At 48.9% G+C, this 17,093-nt stretch overlaps 1 protein-coding gene across 11 annotated transcripts in view; it reads right to left on the bottom strand.

Annotated features, from left to right (window-relative positions):
* The window catches only part of HDAC4 (histone deacetylase 4), a 236,430-nt gene extending 220,385 nt beyond the window's left edge, over positions 1–16,045 (bottom strand). For 4 of the 11 annotated variants that reach the window (XM_030485798.1, XM_030485808.1, XM_030485806.1 and 1 more), the window contains exon 1: positions 15,871–16,008. The gene's annotated coding sequence lies outside the window, so the exon portion shown is untranslated. Of the gene's footprint in view, positions 1–4,419; positions 4,532–7,415; positions 7,516–8,456; positions 8,496–15,251; positions 15,328–15,870 lie in introns of those variants that run through there. The other 7 variants (XM_030485807.1, XM_030485810.1, XM_030485799.1 and 4 more) reach the window with 5 other exon arrangements.
* Between the last annotated feature and the right edge of the window lie 1,048 nt (positions 16,046–17,093).

Below are 17,093 nucleotides of genomic sequence, written 5' to 3'. Positions count from 1 at the left end.
AAGCAAAAACAAACTGAACTACATGTACTTGAAGCGGTTTGGGCTCAGGGTTTATTTGTTTGGTTGGTTTATAACACCACTGAAGCAAAAAAGGACAAAATCCTTTGAAGAAGCACTTGTCTTTAGAGAGACAGAAGCCACCCAACTGTGTGACTTGACTTCCCAGGTGCTGCTCCAGCAGCAGGGCTGTTATTTAACTGGGAGTAAAGGAAGAGCTCCATTTACGTGATGATTTACACCCCGGGTTATATATCCTATTTTGTCTGCTTGCACAACACGAACACAGCAAGACAAATTGGAATAGGTCCTTGAAAGAAGGAAACCGGGTGGTAAAGCCACAAAAACTGGGCTGTATTTCAAGGACTGATACACTATCTGCCATGAGGGGGTTTGAAAGTAGGTTTTAAAACAGTGTCAGTCGCCAGCTCAAGAGGCTTCAAGTCAGCATCCTCAAGGAAGCCTTAGAGCCCGAGCTCGGATGTGCAAGGATTCAATTCTCTTAGCTTTCTATGATCTAGAGTGAAATTTATACCCCTGTTTATGGCTTTACACACTGAACAGCACAGACACACTATTCTTCCCTCTAAGACATTCCTCTTTCACGTTAAGAATCAAGTAAAGTCATTTAAACCAAGGTTTGACCCTCTTCAGCCTTCTCCCTCCATTTTCCAAATGCCATAGCCCAAACTTCAGGGTTTTTTAACTCCCTAGGCTGGATTTGGGGATTTTGCGCCTTTGCATGCTCCTAAATATCCTCCTGAAACCTTTACACTAACAGCTTCAACTACGATATCACAAAGAATTACTCAGCTTCCAAGATGACAAGAGGAAACGGCCTCAAGCTGCACCAGGGCAGGTTTAGATGGAGCTGAGGAACAATTCCTTCCCCAAAGGGTGCTCAGGCATTGGAACAGGCTGCCCAGGGCAGTGCTGGAGTCACCTTCTCTGGAGGTACTCAAAAGTAGATGTGGTGCTCGGGGACATGGTTCAGTGGTGGCCTTGGCAGTGCTGGGTTAATGGTTGGACTTGATGGTCTTAATGGTCTTCTCCAACCTCAACAATTCTCTAAGCTGCCATTAGCTCTGCTGTGCAGAATGTCCTTTCACTTCACCTGCTACACAACTGCTGCTCCAAAATACATTAACAGGAATAAACATGCTTTCAAAACCTTTGGGTTTGTTGCTTTCAAACGTTAATCTGGTTGCATTTCGTGTTACCAAGAACATAATGATTAATAAGTTGCATTATGCCAGAGTAAAAGAATTGGCCTCACAGCCATGGCTAGCAATCCCTGCTAGCTAACACTGCAGCCCTTTCTGGATGGAGTCAGTGGAAATGCTAAGCTAGCTATGGTGCACAACAGAAATCACAGCAGTAGAGAATGGTTTGAGTTGAAGGGACCTTAAAGCTCACCCAGTTCCAACCCCCTGCCACGGGCAGGGACACCTTCCACTAGAGCAGGTTGCTCCAAGCGCCTGTGTCCAACCTGGCCTTGAACACTGCCAGGGATGGGGCAGCCACAGCTTCTCTGGGCACCCTGTGCCAGTGTCTTTCTGTGCTGCAAACACACGCTGCTGGGTCATCCAAATAACTCCTCTGCATCTGAGCTATTCAAGCAAGAGCACGCAGCCACTGCAAAGCCAACGTGCCTCCCTGCTCCCTCAGATCGCTCTGCATGCAAAGCACACCGGGGCAGGGGAAAGCAGACTGTCAGGATCTGTTCCTGAACTGGAATGGGGACATAAAATGAAGTGAAAAGGAGCAGAGGCTGCTGCCACATCCCGATGCACAGAAGGCAGTAAATATGTACATCTGCAGCCACCTCCAGCAAGAAGCCAGGAACACCCAAAAGCAACTTCAGTTCTGCTGAACTCCACTGTTTTAAAGCAAGAGACTGAGTCGAGCACAGAACTAGACAGAAGAGTTCCCTCTGATCAAGCCAGCTTTACTTATCATTCAAGGAAATACTGAACTAGATCATAGAATCACAGAATCAATCAGGTTGGAAAAGACCTTTAAGCTCATCAAGTCCAACCATTCCCCAGCACTGCCAAGGCCACCACTGACCCATGGCACCGAGGGCTTCGGTGATCTTTCAGGTCATTTCCGACCAAAACCCTTCTATGATTCTATGAACAAAGGATTCTGTTAAAAAACAAGTCCCCAAATTGAATATAACAGCATTTACAAATAGTTTTGCACATTTACCTTTTAGCACCCTCATTTGGAAGTTCTATAAAAATACTATAAAAAGACTCTACCTGAAGCTGTAAATGACCCTTAACAAAGCTTCATCAACTACCAGTCACAAATCCTTCCACAGACCAGGAAAGAGCTTTTTGCCCCAAAGCCACAAACAGCACATTTCACACAAGATGTCAGAGAGGAGGAAATAAAGGCTGTATCAACCATGCACCCCTGAAGGCAGAGACTTCAGAGCAAGAGCTGCAGTTTACGTGACTCGACAGCAGATGATAAACTCAGGAGAGCTGTTTCTAAAAGGCGATACTGGGACATCCATCTGTTGTCCTTGAAGTTTTGAGAGACACACCAAGCAGAAATATAGCTATCTGAAGAGATTAAATATAGAAATGATTCATCTATATACATGTGAAAGAGATATTTGTGAAATAAATATATACATACATGTATAGATACATATTTACATATGTGTATATACATATATGTACATATACGTGTGTATACACATGTATAGATGTGTATACACATACATAATATATATATGTAAATATATATAGGTAGAGACACATATGGCTGCCCCATCCCTGGCAGTGTTCAAGGCCAGGTTGGACACAGGGGCTTGGAGCAACCTGCTCTAGTGGAAGGTGTCCCGCTGGAAGTGGATGAGCTTTAAGGTCCCTTCAACCCAAACCAGTCTGGGATTCTATGATTCTATATTGAAACATCAGCACCAAAGACAGCATTTCTCTTTATTTTCACTTCATTTTATCTGTCTATCACCTCTGAATCAGAGAGACAAGCTCAAAGGCCAGTTTTGGATATAGCCCCAGACATGCACTCTGCACATTTATAAGCGGCTCTTCCCTACTGTGGCAGGGACTGAATTCAGCTTCACTAACTTATTCAAGGAGCCTGTTTCCTAAAAGAGGGGGGGGGAAAAAGTACTCCAATGAGGATACCTACTTGACAGCCCTCGGCTTCTCCGCTGAGACAAAGTACACAGGGAAGTCAGCTGAGAGCCCAGAGAAACTCAGCCATTGCCAGCATCGAAACCCAGCTATGTGCTAAAGCTAGGCAGATGTAAAAACCAACAAACCAGCCCTTTCCAGGCTGAATAAGCCTCCCACATATGGCACAATACAAGAGAAATCATTTACCCAGGAATGTAAGAGCCACTGCAGAGCTTAAAGCACCCTGCAACTCTCCAAAAGCTCTGTACCTGGGGTAAACACAACAGCAATTTAACAAGCCATCGCTCAGTAAAGCTCCCAGCACTGAAGCTCCTGAAGAAAGGTTATGACAAAGCATATTTGCTGCCAGGGAGGCTACACGAAGGCACACAAAGGGTCTGTGAGGGCCTGCTCTAGGAGGGAAGAGCCCCATGAAGAGCAGGAGAAGAGACAAGCGACTGCAGAATGCCAGATAGTCAAACACCTATGCCCAAAACACGCTCTTTCCGTCACAGCCACCCCAAGCAGCGCACTGGAAGCCCATTCCCTACTGCCCAGAAAGCCCTCCTCATTTAGGAGTCCTCCTGTAGCTGCAGGAAAACATTAGTACCTTTTCCTGTGTTTGCTTGAATTTCACACCCACACTTGTTGGTTGGCTACAGCATATGCTCGGAATTCATTTAGCTGTATTCAGAGGCTGTGCTGCTTTCAATTTGTGTTGCCAGTGTTAAGAACAAGCCTCAGAGCTATACACTGAGGCCCTGGAATTTAAATATACGATAACACTGTAAATAAAAGGAAACAAATTCCTTAAGGAAAACCTTGTCGCATGCCAGATCAGTTCCCAATAGTAACTGCTCTGCTTTGACAAGAGATAAATATTTACAGTGTAGAACAGAGAACACCTTGTGTTGCAATAGGAGGAATTCAAGCCTCATCTGTCCCCAGTATACTTAAGAGGTTATTTGGATTTATAAAGAAAGAAAATACAATCCCAGTACCTAGAAGCAGACACTGCTCATTTCCATCACCAAAACACGAAACGGAAGGGAGTCACACAGAGAAATTGTCAAACAGACTGAATCCAGAACAGATTTTCACAAAGGGAGACCTCATCCCCCAGGGAATGTAGACAGTTTACAGCAAAAGCTGAAATTATTGCCAAGAATATGCTGCCTTGCTTTTTTTTCCCCCCTTTCATTTAAATATAGCCTTAACTTGCTCCTCTTTCAAAGTTGTGAATGTAGACACTGAAGATGCTTCTTACTGGGACAAAAAGGCAGCAAGAAGGATTAGATGTCCCTATCAAACGCCTCGGACTGGGCGATATCACACTGGGAATACCCTCGGCAGAGCTGGAAGGGAAAGCTCAGGCGTCAGTTCACGAGGCTATCTCCCCGTTTCCAATGTGCCTCCCAACCTCCTGGCTCGAGCAGCTCCTTCCAGCAAAGGAAAGAATGTGGGGAATGTCATTCAGAATGGCACTTGGGAAGACCTAGGAATGGAAAGTATACAATAACTGGATATCCTTCTCCCGAGGAGGGGTGATAAGCCCCATGCAAAGAAGATGCCCTCATTTCTAGCATTAGACAGCTATATCTCAAGTTGCTTGGGATTTTTTGTCATTTTAAATGAGGCAAGCACCTCATTAAACAGAAATGCAATGGCTTTTTAGTGTCTCTGCAGTCCTAATTCCAATATCTAACAGGACCTGCACAAGGACAACCTGGCTTAGCTGTTACACTACAGGATTTCATATCTGGAGTGTAATACTCCTCACCCAACTGCTATTTGGGCTTTTATTGCACATACCCTTTGAAAAGCACCAGCCCAGCCGCCGGCAGGTTTATAGAAGAGTTCAATGTCTATCTACAAGTCTCAGTTTTCTTACTTCCTTCTCCTCTTACAATGGAATTATTACCTTGTGCAAAACTTGCCTGCCTTGGCCCCGCTCAGTGCGATCAGCATTACTGTGTGACACCGTCTCTGCCACCAGTCGCTGTGCCTGTGTTCCATGCACCACTTCTTCACCCACTCCCCTGCTCTCAGCATCCCTGTACGTCAGGTTATTTTTAGACCAGCATTTTTATAGCAAAGACCAGAAGCAGCACACTTTCAGTGCCAAACTGGATTCAGCTGAGACTTCTAACACTGCCAATAACTGGCATCAGGACACTGTGGTCTGATGGTCTTTATGTCTGCACCCAGGGCTACTGTCAACCCCAAACCACCACCTCCAGGTCAGCCGCCAGTTCACCAAGATCAGCCTAGTACTGCCCATGAAGGATTCGTACCATTGATCCCCCCATCAAAAGAATGGGTTGTGCTTTGTTTTCTCACGTGTGTGTAAGCTTTCTGCACTGAGAAGGGCCTGATCCCTCCCCTAAATGGAACACCAGCTATCTTGACACTTGCAGTGCCATGACCCAGACAGGAGAATCAGATTCAGCAGGTCCCACCACCACCTATTTCTGCTTACAAAGCAAACGCTTCTACAGGAAACATCAGGGTAACTTACCCACATCTAGCCACAGATGTGAAGAAGACTGTGTAATCTGTGTAAATCCACCCTAAACCAGCATGGATTGCTCTTAAAACTGCACAGTATAAGTCTTTACCACATTCAATGATTCATAATTCTCATGAACAAGATTTCAACTTAGAAGGCCGTCTTCTTCAAGGGATACTGTAGCCAGAAACAGAGCTACCCCTTTGCCCTGAAATCACATTAATACATAGAAAATAACAATCAACCAGGTTGGAAAAGACCTTTAGGATCATCCAGTCCAACCATCCCCAGCACTGCCAAGGCCACCACTAACCCATGGCACTGAGGCCTCGGCTACACGGGGTGTGAACACTTGCAGGGACGGTGACTCCAGCACTGCCCTGGGCAGCCTGTTCCAATGCCTGAGCACCCTCTGGGGAAGGAATTGTTCCTCAGCTCCATCTAAACCTGCCCTGGTGCAGCTTGAGGCCGTTTCTTCTTGTCCCATCCTTTGTTCCTTGGGAGCAGAGACCAGCCCCCTCCTGGCTCCATCCTCCTGCCAGGCAGTTGCAGAGAGCGAGAAGGTCCCCCCTGAGCCTTCTCTTCTCCAGACTAAACAACCCCAGGTCCCTCAGCCATTACATCAACATAAGCCTTTTGGTCTACTGATCAGAAGTATCTCATCTGCATTACGCTATAGAGTTGATAATTTATAATGTAAAACCTCAGATTAAGATTCTCTGTCACAATTTGTGTGGAGCTTCAAGAAAGAAGTTTTCCTAATGCCAAGATTTCATTCACAATTATGATTAAGCCCATCATCCAATGTTCCATTCAAGGCGTAGGGAGGAGATGAGGCAGCAGGTTGTCTCCAGGGCAGTGCACAGCACTGACTGCGGCACAGGGATGAAGAAAAGCCCAACAGAAACATAGGTGAGTACAACCCCTGACAAAGCATTAGATACTTGCCATGTGCAATCAGAATAACTACCCTGCTGTTCACTTCTAGTCCTCTCCCTCCTTCTTTGACCATGTTGCCACACTAAACCTCCTCACTCATAGGCATCCTTCAGCCTCCACCAGCATCTGAAAGCAGGTAAAAATGGGAAGGGGAGGGGGCATAAACTTAAATAACATCAGGGAGGGGGGTGTTGGGTGAGGAGAAGCTCCCCAGAACCCGGTTTCAGTGTGTGCTTGAGCCCAGAACCCCCCCGTGTGCTGGGCTGCACCCCCAGAGCGTGATCAGCAGGTCAGGGAGGGGATTCTGCCCCTCTGCTGTGCTCTGGAGAGACCTTAGAGCAGCTCCAGTGCCTAAAGGGGCTCCAGGAAACCTGGAGAGGGGCTTTGGACAAGGGCCTGGAGGGACAGGACAAGGGGAATGGCTTTAACCTGCCAGAGGGGAGATTGAGATGAGCTCTTAGGCAGAAGCTCTTCCCTGTGAGGGTGCTGAGGCGCTGGCACAGACTTTTCCCAGAGAAGCTGTGGCTGCCCCATCCCTGGCAGTGTTCAAGGCCAGGTTGGACACAGGGGCTTGGAGCAACCTGCTCTAGTGGAAGGTGTCCCTGCCCGTGGCAGGGGGGTGGGACTGGATGAGCTTCCAACCCAAACCATTCTCAGAGTCTGTGATTTTCTCCCAACCAAAACATTGCCATTAGATTCAAACAGAAAAATTAGTCTTGGGTAGAAGAGCGTAACAGAATCCATATGGATGATAATTTATTATGTCCATTTACATTAAGTAGGTCAGGAAAAACCGAAATGCAAATGCAGCTCACAGTAGCCAATATCCATTCCAGTCCACTGGAAGGTTCAGTTACTCAGCACGATCTCTAACACTAGATGCAAACACACCTGACCGTGTGGCCTCTTCACCTTGCTTTCCCCTTCCTCTTCATCACAGAACGAAGGCAAGATGAAAGGTTTTGACCATGCTCACTACCAAACCCATCCGGGCCTTGCTTCATCACACTCCCACTGAGTAAGAGCAGCAGCAACAGAACTAAACTTGGAGAACCTCACAATCTGTAACAGCAATCACCACCCACAGCAGAGCAAAGGTTTACCCAAATCCAGGGGTTGGTTTGTTGACTAACAGCAGAAAACAGCAGCACCAGACCTGTACATGGAGCAAGAAAGGGCTGTGCTTAGCACTAACCCAACAAAGATGCTGCCAGCACCTGGGGGAGCCATTTCTTTCACTGGCCCTGAAGACACTACAACAGCCCAAACCACACTCAAACTGCATCATCTCCTTGAGAAGGAAGCACGAGGCAGCAGCACAGTGCACCTTACTGCTTTCCTGCCCTCTCCAGCTTTCTAATAGGTACCATCATTCATCCCCTCCAACAAGACCTCCACAAGACACATGACCCGGTGTCTCCTGAGCTATCCCACAGAGATGCCTGTGCTCCATTTTTACCCCCCAAACAGCCTAAAGAAACATGCCAGGCTTCCCAGCAGCATCTACCTCCTGCTGTGCTGCAAGAGGCCAACCTCTGGGTCTGAGTCCTGTCAGCCTCGTCCCCACCATAACACAGACAGGTCCCCTCCTGACTCAGTCAAAGCACTAGCTATTTATTTATTGGTAAGTCTGTGCTGGCTGGAGACGCAACTCTCTTTGAAGTAACAAGTTACACCTATATGGTGCTCTAAAACATAATCCAGCCTGCAAGAAAGCTCAGTTATACCTATGAATTCTCCTTCTAGGACCCCTAGAACCTGGAGCAAACACTAACAGAAACTAGAAAACTCTAACTCCCATTTGGAAAATGCACCTTCCTGAATGCTTTGAACAACACTTCTTTCTGAATACTTACTGTGAACAGCACCCAACAGAATTCATTCACTGTTTGAGGCTTACATTTTGGATTATTTTCTTAGAGCAATGCACACTAGACAAAGTTTTGTCCCTACAACATCCAAACTGCACAGTTTTCTGCTGAGCAAACACAATGCAAGTTATTTGAGCATATGAGGAAAACACAGTAGAAGAGAAGCTGCGTGGAGACCTCAGAGCAGCTTCCAGTGCCTGAAGGGGGCTACAAGGATGCTGGAGAGGGGCTCTTCATCAGGGACTGTAGTGATAGGACAAGGGGTGATGGGTTCAAACTGAAAAAGGGGAAGTTCAGGTGAGCTCTGAGGCAGAAGCTCTTCCCTGTGAGGGTGCTGAGGCGCTGGCACAGACTTTTCCCAGAGAAGCTGTGGCTGCCCCATCCCTGGCAGTGTTCAAGGCCAGGTTGGACACAGGGGCTTGGAGCAACCTGCTCTAGTGGAAGGTGTCCCTGCCCGTGGCAGGGGGTTGGAACTAGTTGATCTTAAGGTCCTTTCCAACCCAAACCACTCTGTGATTCCATGTTAACAGGCTAGAGATAACATTGTGAAAGCTTCAGGGTTTTAGTGCAGTAAAATGAAAACTCAAACAGGAAGACAACTTGGAAATCGCTGGGTGAGAGGGGACCAGGTAACATGCTCATCTCCCTTTAATCCTGAAGAGCCAATGCGAGTAACTGCTTACTCAAGGTGAAACATCCAAAGGCATTAATGCAGATGCAGCTGTGATGCTGCATACACCTTCCTCGCGGTGTCCTCACACACAACTGCAGACAGGACAAAGCAGCACTGGTTCAGACTAGCACAACACCCTCCAACATCTTGCACATCAGTAGTAGCAACAGGGCAACCCTGAACAACTGCTGCTTCTCTCATTTAACGCCAACTGTACCAAACTAATGCCCTTATGTGCATTTGACAAATGAAACTCCATTTCACACAGAACCAGTTACAGAATACTAATGTTCAAAGAATTTAACAGTAATTAAGTCTTGCTGACAGACACCTCATTAAAGCACCCGTTCTTCAGAAAAAGCAGAAAGTGAATTATTTCCTAGGCAGGAAATAGCAATGTTTTTTCACTCCTCATAAAAGATGAATGGAGGTAAGTTCAACTGGATGTCAGTGCTCCCCACAATAAGAGTGATCTGCTTAAAAAGATTTATAACAATACATCGCTATGCTGCCATCACTCAGACGGTCATCTCCTCTACATGGTTTTATCCTATGATCGCAAAAACAAAACCCTTACCATAAGAGCTCATCACCCAACAGCTTATGGCTGGTTATAAAATGCACAGATACACACGTCCAGGAAAGGTTATGGGAGATCTAACTTGGAAGAGAACAAGGGAGTGAACACAGCAACAAACCCAGATTGTAGGGCAAGGCTTTCAACCCGTCATTTCAACAAGTCACATCTTCACCATGGAGAGATGAAGAACTTGCTGAACATCTTCCTAGACATCATCACCTCATGGGGAACAGGCTGCCAGAGTAACGCTTAGTCATATCCGATGGATTGGTCCAAACTACTGGAATGATTATAGAGTCACAGAATCAACGAGGTTGGAAAAGACCTTTAAGCTCATCAAGTCCAACCATTCCCCAGCACTGCCAAGGCCACCACTAACCCATGGCACTGAGGCCTCGGCTACACGGGGTGTGAACACTTGCAGGGACGGTGACTCCAGCACTGCCCTGGGCAGCCTGTTCCAATGCCTGAGCACCCTTTGGGGAAGGAATTGTTCCTCATTTCCAGTCTAAACGATGCTCCAAAGAAAGGAGCTCTTTCTTCCTCAGACCTTGGATAAGCCACACGAGCTGCACATACTGCCTTCAGCTTCTCCCAGCTCCTTTCTGCTCCTCTACCAAACTAAATGACAGTCTCAGAGGACTTTTAGGGTTAAAACTAAGTCTTGACCAAACTAGAAAGAGGTTTCTTATTAGTCTAAGATCCAATTTTCAACTTCCAACTTTTTGGTTTTTAAATACTTCTTGTTTGAGGAACAAAGGTTAAATCACTTGATGAGGGCAGCCGGCTGAGTGTGCCCATGACCACAAGTCAACACAACATTCCTCCGCACTAGTAGATGGCAGTTTGAAGCAGATTTTAATCAAGTAATATCCAATAGGAAAACATCAAGGAAAAAAACCACATGAAGTTGATCAGGACGTGCCTAGCAGTGAATGCCATGAAAAGAAATGAAAAGCCTGAATTTTTATAGAGGAAGGCCAAGCTGTAATTCCTTGTAAAGGGAAAACCACAGAAGCTTTCCAAGAGATTTTACTGTCTTTTCCTAATTGTTCCCTTTTACAAAGCTGTTATGCAATCTCTGCGTGCTTTCCTGCTTCTCTACCCCCCTTATTTTACCCATTCCCACTCCTGCCCCACACATTCTGTGAGGCAGCTAGTTCCAAACAGCCAGGAACACAAGAGATACTTGTCTCTCCTCCTCCTCTCAGTTTAAACTGCCCAAACCTTTCTGGTGAAGCAGGGCTGCCCAAAATCTGCTTGCTATTCAAGCAATGACAAGCATCACTTCATGAATCATCTGTTATGTATTGCCTTATCAACATGGGCCACTGCAGGAGAAAGCAAACCTGGCCCACTTCAGTTTTCTGCATAACACAATCAAAATGCAGGTGGCATTAGTTACTAGAGCAGTCTGAAGAGTGCCCTCAGCCAAGGGCTCGAATACAGTGTACACAGAAGAGACAATCTAAGTCAAATCAAAATGCTAAGATGCATTTCCTCCCCTCATACACACAGCTTTTACTTCCATTTTTTTAGAAGACTATTTATGCCTCTCAGTAGGTAGCAATATTGCCACATTTCTAATTATTAAAGCAGACAGTTTTAGTGTTTCTGCTGTTTCTCAGCTGAAACAATGAGGCAAACCCACATATCTTCATGGATCTGTACCCAGACCTCTGAGAGGAGAACCAGGTTCCTTTCATTGATTTGGAGCATTGGGATGCTTGGACCTGGGAGCAACCAGAAACTATCCATTAGAGAAGAGCACTCAAAACTGAAGAGCAGTTTTGAACTGAGTGACAAAACACATCCTGCCAGCTTCTGTATCCAGTAAAACAGGCTTTTACAAAAGCACAAACCCAAAGGATTCCAGCAGGAGCCTGACAAAAATCAAACCCAACAGCTGGCCTTGTAGACTAGGCAAAAGCCTACAGACAAGCAATGGGATACCTGGAAACAAGCTAGAGGTGACCTGAAGGAGCAATGAGGATGACACCAAAAGAAGCCAGCAAGAAGAGACAAGAATACTTGGCAAATACTCAATGAATGTTGTTACCAGTATCCAAATAACACATTCAATTAACATTTCTTTGTGGTCTGTGACAAGTGTTGCTGTTTGGAACCAGCTAAGCAACAGCCACTGTTCAGCAAATAAACTATACTGGTAATATTACTGTGTATACTTGATAGGTGCAAGACAAGTAAAAGTATGGTCCCAAGACTCTGATACACACACACAATGCAAAAGTATCTATTTCCAGTAAATACAAACCCATTCAATGCCAAGGAGTGTAACACAATCACTTCTTTAACTGGAAGAGGACACCAAAGAAATGTTTTAAGCCCGAGGTTACGTTGGCATAGCTGGGCAATGAGCATCCAGGTTTTCAAATCCTGAAGAGAACATCACACCAGCAGACACTTCATTCCACTTAACCCAGAGAGATGCACGCTACCCTTGAAAAACATGAGGACAAGTAGGTACTGTGGCCTTACAAAACCCTTACAGCATGGCAAACAATCACTGGAGGAACACTTCAAGCAATCCAGAAGTGCCAAAAACAATTCAAAAGCCTTTTTTCTAAGTGCCCCATTGTCTTCCCTTTTCATACAATCCCAGACTGGTTTAGGTGGAAGGGAGCTTAAAGCTCACCTAGTTCCAACCCCCTGCCACGGGCAGGGACACCTTCCACTAGAGCAGGTTGCTCCAAGCCCCTGTGTCCAACCTGGCCTTGAACACTGCCAGGGATGGGGCAGCCACAGCTTCTCTGGGCACCCTTGTGCCAGCGCCTCAGCACCCTCACAGGGAAGAGCTTCTGCCTAAGGGCTCATCTCAGTCTTCCCTCTGGCAGGTTAAAGCCATTCCCCTTGTCCTGTCCCTACAAGCCCTTGTCCAAAGCCCCTCTCCAGGTTTCTTCTCAGCCCCCTTTAGGCAGTGGAAGACAGCTCTAAAGGTCCTCCCAGAGCCTTCTCTTCTCCAAGTTCTCTTCTGTGTTAATGGGAACACAGAAACCTCTGAAACACGAGCACAGCAAAGCAAAAAGTTGCGTTTTGACCAACACAAAGATTAACACCTGCAAGAAACTACTTTCTCTGGTTGATTGGTTTTGCTAGGAAGTCGCAGTCAAAAGGCAAGTGATCAATGAAACCAACTTGCACTGCGGAGTTCACAGGACCTTGGTGTACCTGACCTGCTACCTCCTAACCTGGGGCCAACGGATGTTCCCTGAGCTCCTCGAGGACTTCTCCATGTCCTTCCCTTGGTGCTGACCACAGGTTGGGTAGCTCACACCTGCCATTTATCTCCTGCTTTAGGATAGTCTGTCGGAGATCACACAACACGAACGCACACTGCTCCACAAACATTTCCTCCCAAAGGAATAAAAGCTTTCATGCCACACCTATGCTTTCTTTCATGCCCCCAACCCATTAAGTAAATGACAAATTCCTCTGGTATTCCAAGGTAATTTTCAAAATGCACTTCATGCCTTTTCTAATCTCTCTGCTTTCTACAGCCAAGTCCTGAAGCAAAACCGAAAGAATTATAGGATGGCGAAATTAAATCGTAAAGATTGAAACACTTGGGGACTGGTTTTTTTCCTCCTAAGTTTAGGCAACCGAGGGCACAGCTTAATATCAGCGACAGGAATTTGTCAGATGCACATGCCAAAACATCCAAACAGGAAGCATATAATCCTAGAAAGTCATGTCTTACACATTTCTCTTTATACAGAGAATCTGCAGTTGCTAAAACTTACTCTAACTGGGTGGCATTTTATATTCCTAAATGTAATTGAGTGAGCACATTGCCATGGCTACAGTAAGGATTCTGCACTAACTTTGTTGCCTCGTAATTGCTGTATATTTGTATACACACAGCTGAGCTTCCTTAATTCAGTGCCCTCAACTCCTTGAGAGAGGCTGCCGAGTGGCAACAGCAGCTTTTGGGCTCAAAACTCCACAGAGGGGTGATGGGAACATCAGAAACGACTAAAAACCCGGTGCCGCGACAGCCCGCATTAGGGAAGGCAAAAGAGAAATAGGAATAAGAAAACCTTGCCAAGAAGCAGATTATTATATAAACTTCACAGCTCCTTAGCTTTTAAAAACGTTGCCATTAAAGAAAAAACAACCCTAATTCAAATAATTAACTCCAGGTAGCTTTTGGCAACAACCAAAAGCGCTTTGATGGCAGCAAATACAGTCCCATTTATTGACAGGGCATAAGAGCAGTAAATCAAAGCGCATTGGCAAGGAGACCAGCCACTCGCTGGTGAAATTCACTGGAGCACCAACAGCTAAAATCATACTCGCTCCATCTCTCCGGTCTCACATTAGCATCAGGAAGGCAACAGAATACAGCTGTTGGGAGCAAGCACAGAACCAAGCTGCCTGGCGAGAAGAAACACACAACACCGGCGAGCGCCTCTACCCCGCTCCAGCACCCTGCTCCGCACGCCCCATCCCAGATTTACAAGTGATTTTCACATCCTGAATCCACCCACAGCTTTCTAACACCGATCCCACTTCTTGGGAACATTTTTAGACCTGGAATCCAGTCTGGAATATCAGGCAAGATGAAATCCTCACTCGCGGCCAGCAAACAAGCGTTTGGTGTGACAAGCCTGCTTTATGTAAAGCTCCCAAAGCAGGCTGTTGACAAGCAAGCCAACCACCCGAAAAAGCCTTCCACTCTCCCGAAATGAGTGCCACAAAACAATTACGCAAGTGTTGTGAATAAAGGGCAGGTTTACATCCCTCGAACGGGTGACAGAGGCTCCAAACAGCCATTATATAAACACGTTCAGCTCGCTGAAGATGCCGTGCACCCAGAAGAGAACCTTGACGGAGCAGAGGGATTGCACAGCACCTTTCCTGATAAATTCCTGCAGCAAAACCCACACACAGCCAAACGCTCAGCAACACCCTCCTCCGAACGCACCAGAACCTCTCTTTCCGTGCTTCGTTTATCATTGCACAAACCAACTCTTTACATTCCGGAGCGGTTCACGCACTTTATTCGCCGACAGCTCCCCAAAATGCGTGTTTTGGGGGGGGTAAGCCATAGTGTGTGGTAGACGGCAGAGCCCTGTGTCGCCTTGGACCTGTCATTTTCCCTTTGCAGCCCAACGTTACCTTCTCAAAACACGGTGATGCTGAGGAGAAAACTCCTTGTTTTCTCCTCCAGCTTACCTAAAAAAAGCCATTTTTAAGGGTGTTTTTTAGCGGGGGGGTGCCAGGGCAACCTCCACGCTCCAACCCCCGAGCCGCTGCCCCCGGGCCCCGCCGCGTCCCACCGACAAAAACTTTCCCCAAGTCCACCGTTATCTCCGGGAAGCGGGGACAAGAAACCACCCGACCCCGCTCCACGGCCCGCTCGGCGCCGCAGGGCCCCGCCGCAGGGCCGCACCCGCGCCCCGCCGCCCCGCGGCCCACGCCCTCAGCACAACCCGCACAGCCCTCGGCTCGGCGGGGCTGGCGGCTGGAGCCGTGGCCGGGCCCGGCCGCCGCCCGCGGCACTCACCGCTGCCCGCATCGCTCCCGCCGAGCCCCGCGCAGCACCGAGGCGGCGGCGCTGCTCGCCGTGAGGGGAGGGAAGCAGCGGGGAAGGCGGAGCCGCGGCCGCCCGGGAGAGGAGGGGCGGGGCCGGGCGCAGCGAGCGCGGGGGGCGTGGCTTGCGGCGGCGCCGGACCCACCTTCCTCATTCACAAAAAACCGCGAGCGCGGCTCTGATTGGCCGGCGGAGCTGCCCGTCACGCCCCTCCGCCCCGAGGTGAATGATGGCGAGAGGAGGCCCCGCCCCGCCGAGCGCGCCGACCAATCCGCGCGCGGCAGAAGACGCCGAGAGGCTCAAATCCGCCCGCCACCGCTGCAAGGGGGATTCTGATTGGCTCAACCAGCTGCCCGTCAACTCCCTTCTCCAGAACGCTCCGCGCCTCACGGTTCGGAGCACGGAGAGGGGGGCAAAAACAGCGGCGCGCAAACGGCCCCTGGAAGAACGCGGCGGCCGGGAGGGCGGCCCCGCCGCCGTTACAACCCGGCGGGCAGCGAAAGGACCCCGCGCCACAGCCGGGGGTCGGCACGGCGAGGCCCGACGGGGAGCGAAGGGGAGGGAAAGCGGCGGGGCGGCGCCGCGTACTGACCTGGGTCGGCGGCGGGCGAGGTGGGCGAGCCGTGCGGCGAGGGCTCCGGTGCGCGGGACACCGCGGCGGGCGCGCCACCGACGGACTCAGCCCGTGACGGGATCCGCCATCTTGGAATTTTTTAGATGGAGAGTCACGTGGTGCAACCATTTTTCCCAACGGCCAATCAGGAAGCGCGGTTTATTTATAGCCCGGCGAGGGAGGGAGGGGAAGGGGACCAATCAGGACACGCCCTCGCCCGCGAGGCACCGCCCCGTGGCGCGCGGCCCGTCGCCTTGGCGACGGCGCGCCCGGTCCTGTGGGGAGGTGGGGCGGGGGGGGGTTAGGCTGGGGTCCGCCATGTCGGCGCTGGGCCCGCGGAGCCGAGCCCCGGCCTGCGGCGGGGCAGCCGCGCACCCAGGGCGGGGGAGAACCCCGTGAGGGGTGCGAGGCTCCGAGGCCGGCCGTGCCCACTCGGCTGTGAGGCCCCGAGAGGCCTGGAGGCTGAATGGCCGGCGTTGGGGCAGCAGCAGCCAGTCCCAACCTCCTGCCACAGGCAGGGACACCTTCCACTAGAGCAGGTTGCTCCAAGCCCCTGTGTCCAACCTGGCCTTGAACACTGCCAGGGATGGGGCAGCCACAGCTTCTCTGGGAAAAGTCTGTGCCAGCGCCTCAGCACCCTCACAGGGAACAACTTCTGCCTAAGATCAACTGAACAACCTCAGACAAAAGGCAACTGTAGGCGATGGGTTGTTTTGAAGTGAATTCTTTCACTTATAACAAGAAAGTGATGCATTCTTAGGTCTTCCTTCTTTAGGTAGTTTGAGATAGCTGAAACTACGGGTTTTTTTAGTTCTCAGGATACTAATGGAGATGGATTAACTAGAAATACCACAGCAAATGCAAAGCATTGGTAGATGGAAACCTGGAGAGGGGCTTTGGACAAGGGCCTGGAGGGACAGGCCAAGGGGAATGGCTTGAACCTGCCAGAGGGGAGATTGAGATGAGCTCTGAGGCAGAAGCTCTTCCCTGTGAGGGTGCTGAGGCGCTGGCACAGACTTTTCCCAGAGAAGCTGTGGCTGCCCCATCCCTGGCAGTGTTCAAGGCCAGGTTGGACACAGGGGCTTGGAGCAACCTGCTCTAGTGGAAGGTGTCCCTGCCCGTGGCAGGGGCTTGGAACTGGAGGAGCCTTAAGCTCCCTTCAAACCATTCCATGAGTCTATACATGGTATTTTTATAGAATA

Source organism: Strigops habroptila, chromosome 5 (genome assembly GCF_004027225.2).
Source record: "Strigops habroptila isolate Jane chromosome 5, bStrHab1.2.pri, whole genome shotgun sequence".
Lineage (NCBI taxonomy): Eukaryota > Metazoa > Chordata > Aves > Psittaciformes > Psittacidae > Strigops > Strigops habroptila.
The sequence above is the reverse complement of the archived record's forward strand: the minus strand, read 5'-3'. Positions and strand labels throughout refer to the sequence as shown.